This window comes from Homarus americanus, unplaced genomic scaffold (assembly GCF_018991925.1).
Source record: "Homarus americanus isolate GMGI-L3 unplaced genomic scaffold, GMGI_Hamer_2.0 scaffold11195, whole genome shotgun sequence".
Classification (NCBI taxonomy): Eukaryota; Metazoa; Arthropoda; class Malacostraca; order Decapoda; family Nephropidae; genus Homarus; species Homarus americanus.
This window is the reverse complement of record NW_024743763.1, coordinates 11,628-22,805: the sequence shown is the minus strand read 5'-3', so window position 1 is coordinate 22,805 and position 11,178 is coordinate 11,628. Positions and strand designations below refer to the sequence as shown.

At 42.1% G+C, this 11,178-nt stretch overlaps 1 long non-coding RNA gene across 1 annotated transcript; it reads left to right on the top strand.

Annotated features, from left to right (window-relative positions):
- The first annotated feature begins 825 nt into the window (after window positions 1-825).
- LOC121877513 lies at window positions 826-8,316 on the top strand. Its single transcript, XR_006091009.1, has 2 exons — window positions 826-4,652; window positions 7,405-8,316. It is a non-coding gene; the product is annotated as an uncharacterized LOC121877513 (long non-coding RNA).
- Window positions 8,317-11,178: the final 2,862 nt, after the last annotated feature.

Genomic DNA, 11,178 nt, shown 5'->3' with positions numbered 1-11,178 from the left:
TTATGCTTTAAGGTGTTTATTTTATATAATATCTCAGACTAAAGTTAGGGGATTACAATTTGCATAGCTGGAATCCTTGCAAGACAGCCAATAATTTGAATATAAACATTATATATATACTGTATTTTGTTGAAGATATAAAAATTGTAGTACATTTTATAATATAAAGTTTTTCAACTGTATTTTTGGGTAGATTTATATCAATTTCTTCATTTATTTTCATCCATTTACATGCAGACACCACAATAAAAGAAACGTAAAAGAAATAAACGACCTCGGTGCAAAGCCGGAGCATTGTTGTACTAATTTGATTACGGTACAAAAATTGTTATGTCCGGTGCAAATTACAGCATGTTTATATTCAAATTAATCAGTATGTTACAAGAATCCCAGCAATGTTAATTATATTGTACCAGGTCATTTCACTGGCATTTTAAAATGAGAGAAGCTTAGTAGGACTGTTAAATAAACTCACAGAGACCTTCGGCTCAAACTGTCAAACATCTCCTCTTAACTCTCTCCCCCATCTGTTGAGCCAGGGTTTTAGGCTTACAGTTTTTATCTTACATAATATTTCAGACTAAAGTTAGGAGATTATAATTTGCATTGCTGGAATCCTTGCAAGACAGCCAATAATTTGAATGTTAACGTCATATATTTTGCTCGAGAGATAAAAATTGTTGTACGTTAGTGTACAGTACTGTAGTACATTTTATAATATAAAGTTTTTGAACTGTATTTTTGGGTAGATTTACATCAATTTCTTCATTTATTTTCATGCACACAGCATACTAAAAGAAATAATTGACCTTAGTGCAAAGCTGGAGTTTTGTTGTACTAATTTGATTTGGGTACTAAAATTGTTATGTCTAGTGGAAATTATAGCATGTTTATATACAAATTAATCAGTATGTTACAAGAATCCCAAGAATGTTAATTATATTCACCCGGGTCATTTCCCGGCCGGGAAAAAATGCGCCACAGACCCGGGCGCCAACCGTCGGTGTCGCCGGGCTTTATCTTAAGTAATATCACAGACAAAAGTTAGAATTTAATTTGCATTGCTAAAATCGTTACAAGACGGCTAATAATTTTAACATAAACGTTGTATATTTTGCACAAGAGATAAAAATTTGTAGCCCTTTGTAATAAAATTAGTTACAACTAAAATTTGTATGTGAACTATAGCATGTTTATATTCAAAGTAATCACAATTTTATAAGAATTCCAGCAATGTTAATTATATTCTTCCAAGTCAGTTTAGTGATATTTCATAAGAGAAAACCTGAAAGTCACTGTTAAGGACAGATAAATAAATAAGCTCTAGACCTTGGCATCAACTGTCAAACCGATAACCCTCCTCCCCATCTTGCCGCGAATCCGATCACGAGTAAACGGGCCATTTCGCGTCTCGTAATTTTAGCCGCGTCGATTTACGAGCGTCCGTTTTAACGCGATACTACAAAAACGATGTTTTGTAGGAGATGGGCCGAGGTGCATTTGGGTATATTGGGTCTTTTTAGTATTTTGTGTTAGTCTCGAGTACCAAAGTAAATTGTTCCATTGAAACCACTTTAATTGAGTCCAAATTTGGTTTAAAGCTATTAGCTCTCTAGGAATGCGCCTCGCGTCACCGACGCGTACGCGGGACCGGTAACAATTTTACGTAAACGCGTCGACGACGTAATATTCGACAATGCCGTCGGGTCGTCGACGTCCCGTTTCTTCGTTTAGTAAATAGTCGTGGCGATTTTTGTCGCGCGCGTGTCCGTCGACGGGCACGCCGAGGGCGGTCCGTCCGCGGATGCGGGCCCGCTCGAGATTCGGCCCGTATTGCGCAGTCGTACGGTCCGTCGTCGTTTGCGAGAAGTACTCGTTTACGTAGTCTCGCGTGCAGTATATTGCATTTTCTAGCAATAGACTAGTTACGATCGTAGATTAGTTCCATCACGTAGGGTATCGTCTCGCCGTCGGCCCGGGACACACCTCCGGCCACTCGACACTCTGCTTACCGGTACACGACACAAATTAAAAATGATCAACACGATATTTTACGAGGGCATTATGATTGATTTATAATACCCTATGCAATGGTTGTATAGATGTAGTGCAGTATAATTATTAAATGCAGGCAGCATTCACATCACAAACTTAACCCACAGAAGAAGTCGCCTCGGGCAGCGGAAGCGCGATCCGGGAGAAGGACACGAAGAACGACCGTAGATCGTCGCTCCGGAGACGGGTCGGCGAGTGCCGCTCTCCGACGCGAGACGATCGTCGAGAATAACCTACGTGTTTTTCTATTTTTATGGATGCTATTTTAAGGATAACTAAAGCTCAGTCAACGGTTATTTTAGCTTAAGGTCATATTATACGTGTATTTGTAATGTACAGTATTTCATTGAGTAAGAATGCTAAAACTTGCCCGGCGGTCGACCCCCAAAACAACTGCGGCGACCCGCTCCGGCACTCGAGAAGACGGAAGCTCCGAGTACACGACGTTAAAGATTAACGGATAGTTTGACGACTATACCACCCCTTGTTCCCTCTACCTCCAGCTAAATGTATCCCTCCCTCCACTTACCACTCTTCCTTTCCTCATCTATTATCTTTCCCTTCCACCCCTCTATCCCACCATCTGTCCCCCCTCCCTTTCTTCACGTACCATTCTTCCTTTCCTTATCTATTATCCTTCCCTTCCACCCCTCTATCCCTTCCCTCCACATACCACCTTTCTCTCCTAGCACCTGTCGTTCCTTTTTTGTGTTTTATTTAATAAGTTTTATAGTATATGATGGTCACCTTATTAATAATGTACCATTTTGTGTGATTACAATTACACTACACACACTTAGTCGAAGTGACCAGTTATTAGTGTTGATATTAATGGGATAAATATTAGATAAGTTTATTGGAGTTTGCTATAAAATATGTGACTATAATTATAAATTGTGAGTGTGAAGAAGGGTTTATAAGTTGTATATATGTCAATTAGAGGAACAAATAATTTGCTAACCACACCCTAGTCCTTCAATGGAAAACGCATCGAAATGCGCAGCGGCGAATGCATTCGGCGGGAGAATAATGCGGCGACACGCGTAGAATACTCGTACGCCACTCTCGGGCACGTACGTTTCCATTTACTAAAGTTAGGTGGGTTTGTTTGGGTGGCGTGGGACCCAGAGGGCATCGGCAGGCGGTCGCGTCCGGCGGTTGCCGTGCGAGAAATTGGGAGGACGGGCTTTCACGTTGCAGAAACTAAGGAACGGCATCTTCCGGCGGAACCACAGCCCGCGATTAAAGGAACGCTCGGGTTTGACGCCCACGGACCGAGCGCGCGGCTCCTCCGCCGTAACAAGAGTAGTCGATTGAAGTCCCCTCTTTTGCCTGGGTGGATGTGTCTGTGCTAACCGTTTTAGGCAAGTGAATGTTTGGTACAGCAGATTTGGGGATTCATTGTAGGGTAGACTTGCCATACAGTGCAGTGTTTTAATTGGTATTATATTGCGGCGATCGGCGAGCACGGAGACCGAAGCCTCACTCGACCGTGTCTCGGGAGGCGTGGGGTTTGGTCCGAGGCCACTCGCAGTCATCGTCGAGGGTATAGTCCGGAACGCCGTTCGACGTGACGTCTCGTCGAAATTCCGGAGCGGTCTTCTCGTCGCGGGGCGCGCCGGAGGTCGACGCTACGACGTTCCCGGAGGGGTCGTCGTCGTCGTCGTCGGGTATTTGACGTGCATCCGGAGTAGAACGAGGGCACGCGTCGAACCGTCGAAAGTGCGCAAGAAATGAGATCGCGTAAATAACGGCAGATTAATTTCGTCGACACTCGTACGTATAAGAGTGCAAAGTAAATAAATAATACGTATTTTTTTTATGGGAATTAGCCCACCCGGGCACGGGTCACCGACCCACATCGGGGCGAAAATGTAATAATAATAATAATAATTGTTGAAGTTACAGTGTTCATTTTTGGTGGATATCAACGAAATATGATGCGAGAGGCTCAGACGACGACACAAACGACGACGCTCTCTCCGGTATATTTTCGGGACCGTCCGTAAAAACGAAACCAAAACACGCGTGCGCATTCAAAGTGGCGCATTATTGCACAAGTAAAATAAAACATATTGCCATAAATATGGGGTAACCTAGTTTATATGTAACAATAATACTGAAGAACCTTAAAGAAATACAAAATGGAAAAAAAAATCAAAAGTGAGGAACAATAGATTTATGTTGTGTTGTCAATAGTAAGAGAAACAATCGAGACAGAGAGTCAGACGAGCGACCCGGGACTCGGTCACAATTTTAGGGATGCCACGTAGCAGGAAGATCTACCACGGACGACACATTACGCTTCCAATATTGTCTGCGGAGGTGGTATCTCCCCGTTTGGTGGCTGCCTAAGTATGTAAGATTTTCCAATGGAAAGTGTATGTTTGGCAAATGTATCCAGGTCTTTAGAGAATGTACTCAGATATTTGGGTTAGGTGTCAAGGGTTCATGTATAATTTGCATGCCTAATTGACTATGTATATTTTTTAACCTTAATTTTTCATTTGCAGTCACCCGACGGGAGTCAGAAACGTCATTTTTGTGCGGACCGGCGACTCGACGGACCCCGGCCGAGGACGCCGCTCGAACCGCGGGTGAGAATGTCGGACGACGCCGTATTGTAATGTTTATATCGCAGTGTACGGTATTTACTTAATGGTTCTCTGAAGAATAGGAATGCGTATGTGGCGTGCCTCGGCGTCTCCGTAGGAATTGCGTAGAGTAAGTGGAAGGTTTTTAAGGGAGACGAGAATTTATTAAGCGGCGCGTCGTCGACGAAATATCGAAGGAAGTTTTGACCGGTCACCGAGAGGAAATAAGACGGGAATTTACGAGTAAAAGAGTAGTAGAACGTAAAGATAACGAGGGAGAAATGAAAATGCGACCGACGACGAGACTCGGGTGCCATCGAAAATGCGTAGAGGGACGGACATTACAAGTGTTATAATGAGAGTACTTAATTTAGCATAGAGATATAGAATTGAAGGTGTCATATCTGGTCTAAAAGTGTTGGATACAATATGAAAAGTATTATTAAAAAATGGGAGTTTAAGCCAAGGGTTAGGGTGCTGCTGGCACTTCCCCCTCCCTTCCTATTGGGATAAATCGAGAAACAAGATGAATTCTCCCCACCCCCTCCTCCACAAAGGGGAGACCAGATGGACGTCACCTGGGTGTAAGGGTTAAGAATGTAGTAGCTTGTAATGGAGGATGAGGTATATGTATTTATGTCCTATGTTTTATACTGTATTGCAAGTAGGCGTTATTGTATGCACATTGCGGGTCATAATAGGAACGCGGCACGCCGGAGGCGGGTACACGGGACGATCCCTCGGAACAGAAGCCGAAAGTTCGTGGCGTGGGTATATGCACTTCCCTTAAAAGTGTAATTAGGGATCCTCCTCAGACACATTGCACCATTTGAACGCAGACGTAAGATTATCCTCATCGCCGTACACGTCCCGAGGAGACGAGGCGTATCGAGTTTACGCGGATGCATACGAGACGTTTCCTTTCGAGTACGGGTAGTTCTGCTATAATGCGATAGTTGTGTTCTTGTAAAACATCGTGTTATAGAAATTCGTGTAATAGAAATGACAGGGCTTATGGAGAAAATAGGGTTAGGTGCAGATTACTCCAAATCGACAAAAATTTCGTAGTACAGTCTAAATAAATGTTACATTGATATCTAATATTGAAATCATACAGTAAATGTTACACTTGACCTTGAAAAAATCTGAATATAACTTGATGGGGGAGAAGATTGATGTTGAGGAGTCATGAAACATCAAGCTTTTCTTCGAGTGTTATAGCCTTTCTTTTATGATCACCAGAGTGCTTCCCAGAGATATTCTTCTTTTCCATAGTCACAAAATTGGAGAAACAGTAATCACCGAGGACACTTAAAAATTTCACACGTGTTTCAAACAAAGTGTGGAGTAAACAGAGCGCGCGGGTCTAAAACGATATGTATTTTGTTTTTCTCTTATTTACATATATATTAAGGGAGGCTACCATTATACCCGGTAATGTACATTTATGGCGATCGTTAAGGACCAAACTCCGAATCCGTGACGTGACTTCCGTTCATCATTTATGTCGTAAATTTACCAATGTGGGTAGTTTCAAGAATTAACGCAGTCATTTACCGAATATTCTTTGCCCAAAAATAAATTTCAAATGAATTATTTATAGGAGATAAGTATTATGATCAGTAAATATACCGATATGCATTACCGACCACAAGGACGGCTAAAAATAGGCACAGACGGTCACAGTCGAGGTCACTTTCCCTTTGTTGTCACTGTAGGACCTTGTGAGTGGTTTACTGTATACATAAATATTACATAAATTATTTCTGCAATTCTTCACAAACAAAACACATAAATCAATTGAATATGCGAAGTCGAACGTGAACCGTAAACACTGTGTGATGTAAAGAGAGCGCCGGTGTGAAACGCTATGTAATTTGATTGTCTCTTTTATTTAAAATTTTACAATTGACTTATAATATATAGGTATACTGTATACATAAATATTACATACATTATTTCTGCAATTGTTCACAAACAAAACACACAACTCAATTGAACACGCGATGTCGAACGTGAACCGAAGCCATAACAATCGTTCGAGTGGAATCGCGTCGGAGGAAACGAGTTCGCGTTTTACAAATATCGTTCCTCAATTCATAAATCGCGTCGTCAAAACACGCGTTATAGCAGAACTCGCCGTATAGTTTTTGGTTCACCGCCAACACGTTTATCCTCGTACCGGATCTCCGTCGTCGCGTATTTTTACGCGACATCTGCGGAAGTTACGTTCACAGACGTAAATGGTACGACCTCGAGAGCACGACGTACATTCGGTCGTAAAGTACACCGGTCCGGATCGAGTGGACTTTCCCAATCGTCTTATAGATTTCTCGAGTTCTTGGGAATGGTACGAATATGTACAATTAATATTATGTTATGTATAGGTATATTGTATGTTTTTTGATAATCGTTAAGTATGGGAGGTGGCGACGTGCACACCGTACCGACGGGTGGAGGAGCGTCGAGTTTGATTTTGTATTAGGCGACGGGGTCGCGGGTATTTACGGAGATACGGCAGAGCGCGACGTCGGCGCCCGCGTACGGCACGAGCGGGAGGAGTAATTTGTGCGGGACGTAATTGTGGGGTAGTCGAGTATGCCTGTGTGTTTTAGTTGGCAATAGTGTGTAGATATGTTTGTGTATAGGTATACTGTAGAAAGAATGAAGTTAGATGAAGTTTGTTTGGGAATTAGTAGAATTTGTAATAGTAGATAATTGTCGATATATTTTGACAGTAATTTGTCCGTTTCAGTTGCGGAGGAGCGCGCCGATACGAGTCGGAGACGGCTCGTACAGTCGGCGCACGAGAGCGGTCCGGACGAAGACATTCGGGAACCGAGGACGAAGACGCTCGTCGACTGCGGACGAAGACACCGGTCGACGCGCGAGGAAGATGCTCCGGAACACGGGAAGAACGCCACACTCCCGAGTGCGGGAAGACACTCGTCAACGCAGAAGGAGACACGCATCAATGTCGGGCCGGCGCGATTGTTTTAAAGACGATTTAACGTGTAAAATGAATGTACGTGTTGTTTGTAGTATTGTTTTTAGAGACCGACTCTGCGAAGACGGAGGAAGTCGATACATGTCGAGAATGAATTTATTGAAGATGTTGCCTGTGATCACTAGGTGTTTGCACTAATTTGGGGAGATGATTACGATCGTAGAACGTCACGGAATGCGGCGCGCGCGTCATTTGTGGCGGGACGCATCCGTAAATAACGGCAGCATAAATACGAGAGAACGCGGCGGCGGCGGCGGGGAAGTGCGCCTTTTGAAAGTAAAAGAACGGGGGAGATCGGACCGACATAGATGGTGTTGGTGTGGTAACCGATAAGAATGGAGAAATGATGACTATTTGGTGGGTTTTTTAGGACAGAGAGAGTAGTTATATATTAGTGAAGATATAAAGTAAAAGGTGATAAGGATGGTGGTGGGGGGGGACAACGAATGATATATTTTGTAGGGTATTAAAGGAATTGACTCGTCAGTGCCGAGTCGGCGTAATTGTGAGAAACGGATGCGACGGGGATTGTAAAGAAGTCGCGCGGTAGAGGAATTGGCGGAAGCGACGATCGCAATAACCTTTCGACGTGGGACGGACGACGACGAATTTAGTAAATGGCGGTTTAGGAAAGGGTCGTACGTAAAGCGGCGGGTGCGGGCACGTGCGGATACGGACGACGGTCGATCGGGGTCCGTTTACGGGACGGGAAAGAGGACCGACGGAGAACGGACGGAGACGAGGCGGCGCACAAACGAAAGTATACCCGCGAGATGCGTAAAGAATGATTTGGAAGTAGATTTAACTAAGAGTCGCGTGTTTGAAATGGCGGGAAGGTTCGACAGGTGTATTAGTTTTACGTAATTGTGGCAGTGCGTTTGAGAGCGGGCAGTCGTGGAGTGCGCGTGGGTACCTATTTTGAGACCGCGACATCTACCGGTAAGGAAATACGTAATGCAGCAGTAATATATTTTTGGCATGAATTTATACTCGTTCACCTGTACTCCGTGTTGCTCCACTCGTGTTAAGGTGTTTATTGTGAAGGCGTTTGTATAATAATAAAATTTGTTGGACGAGTAGGGGAAGGAATACGAGCACAATGTTTAATTTGTAAGCCCTCCCTTTTTTGTCTTTTCCCTCTGCCTCCCCGTCCTCCTCCTCCTTTTTTGACGTGTGGCTTCTTTTCCCTCCGTTTCATTGCAACTCCCTTCGTTTTTCTCCCCCCTACCTGCTTCTGTCCGTCCTCTTCTTCTTCCTGTTTCCTTCTTTTACTCCTCCTCTTCGCCATATGTCTTCCTCGTTTATTCTTTGGCTTGTTCTGCGTCTGTTCCTTCTCCTCCTCTGTTTGATTGTGATTCCCTTGTTGTTTCTCACCCTCCCATTGCTCTTGATCCTGTTGTTACTCCCATTTGTTGGTTGTTTTTGTGTTCCTGTATATGTTTGTTGTTACCAATTGAATTTGTGGTTGTATTACTGCTGCTGTGTGTATGTTGGATTGTATTTATTTGTTGTTATATATATGTTGTGAGTGTGAATTAGATATATTGTGTTGATATTTGACTAAATGTTGTTGTTAAGAAGAGGAGGAGTTCTATTTAGATTTGGAAAGTAACTGTCATCGAGGACGAGAATGCACGTACCGTCTGTAGTTTGAATACGCGGTCGCGTCGGGTTTGGGCAGTTATATATCGGGAAATAGTTGAAGAGTGTAAGTTAATGTTGTGGACTTGTGAAATTGTTTATTGTGGAATAGTTATTGGTTTTAATTTGAAGGGTGTCAATTGCGCACCGGGAATATTTTGTCGGGAGTTTGGCGTCGTCGGAATCGACCGGAACGGCCGGAGTCGCGGAGTTATTTTTTGTCGTAATAGATCCGTTCGCGGAGTCGTAAAAATGGCGTCAAATGTTCAGCGAAAGTCAATAAATCCTTGAGATCGGTGATCTTGAATATTTGTAGACTTGTATATGTTTGTTTGTAATTGATTGAAGTTATTTGTAGTTTGAAAAATGTTTTGACTTGTTGTTGTTGTTTGATTATAGTATAGTCATTTGTGCAGTTTGAAATTATTTTGGTTTGTGGATTTGGAAAATGTGTTGCATGTATGTGGACTTTGAATAAGTGAGATATTTTGTATATTTTTCATGTTTGTGGACCGAAATGTCGTACCTCTAGTCGGGCAACCTCGGGACCGGACCATGGAAATTGACCCTTTTCCTGGATAGATAGTGACTTGTGCTTATGCTTGGAAGCACTAGCACCACTTTCTCTGCATCACGGCCTCTTTGAAGACATATTGAAGGGTTAAATGTCGTATAGTAGCTCGTGAAATTTGGAGAGTTTTTAATTCTTAACGTATTTTATTGGAACAGAGCCAAAAATAAATAAATAGAAATTTTGACGGCGGAAAGTGGAATTTCGACGGGTTTGAACGGCCCGCCAACGTGCAGACGACTGGCACAATCGCATAAAGAGCGTCATTTCTCTCGTGTAGAAAAGATTCATTATTGAATGTCTTTTTTATTGAATTACTGTTTGTGTGCAAAATGAGCAATACAATTCATTAATAATACGTAGAATATTAAAACACACGGCATTGTTTTCGTCGATTACAAAACCGGTGACTGACTGGTTCTACATATAAAAGAGAAGAAAATAAGACCTTGGCTGTAGCTGTAGTCAAATGACTATGGTTGTTTTAAGTAATGTTAATAAATGGAATAATAGAAGTAGCTAACGATAACGGTAAAGAAAAAAAAGAGATCGCGCGCGTAAGTGGGCATGCGAAAAGATATCGTCATTACTTTACGTAAGAATACGAAAGCAACACTTATTTACTGTTCATATATATTGTAATTGATGTTTGTGAATTTGTTTTTATTGAATTAATGTTTGTGTGTGCAAAATTAACACTAGAATTTATTATTAATACGTGGAATATCAGAGGAGACGAGACGGCTGCCGGCATCGTTTACGTTAAAGCTCACAAAACCAGTGACCGATTGGTTGTACATATAAAACTGAAGAAAATAAGACCCTGATTTTAGCTGCAGTAAAATTAATGTAAAAAAATTAATATGCTCGTTTGAAGTATGTGTAATGTTATTTAATGTTAAAAAATGGAACAATATAAGTAGTTAACCATAAAAAAAGTGAGTGCGCATACGTAAGTGCGCACATGTGAAAAGATATCGTCATTACTGTACATAAGAATATGAAAGCAACACTTATTTATTGCTGAAGGGTTAAATGTTGTACTCTATAGACAAAGAGAGAGAGAGAGCAGCTGAAGTGCTGGATGTAAACAAACCTTAATTTCCTGGGGTTTTTTTTTTTTAGGGGATTAGCCCACCTGGGCATAAGTCACTGACCCACAATTTAATACTCCTGCTATAATAATGATAATTTGCAAGAAAAAAAAAAAAACTGCCTATGTACCTGTTGGAGAAAGTAAAATTGTTTTGGACCACGGGAGTTTGCGGAGCACAGAATGCCGGACTAGAGAGTTACAACCTGTAGTTGTT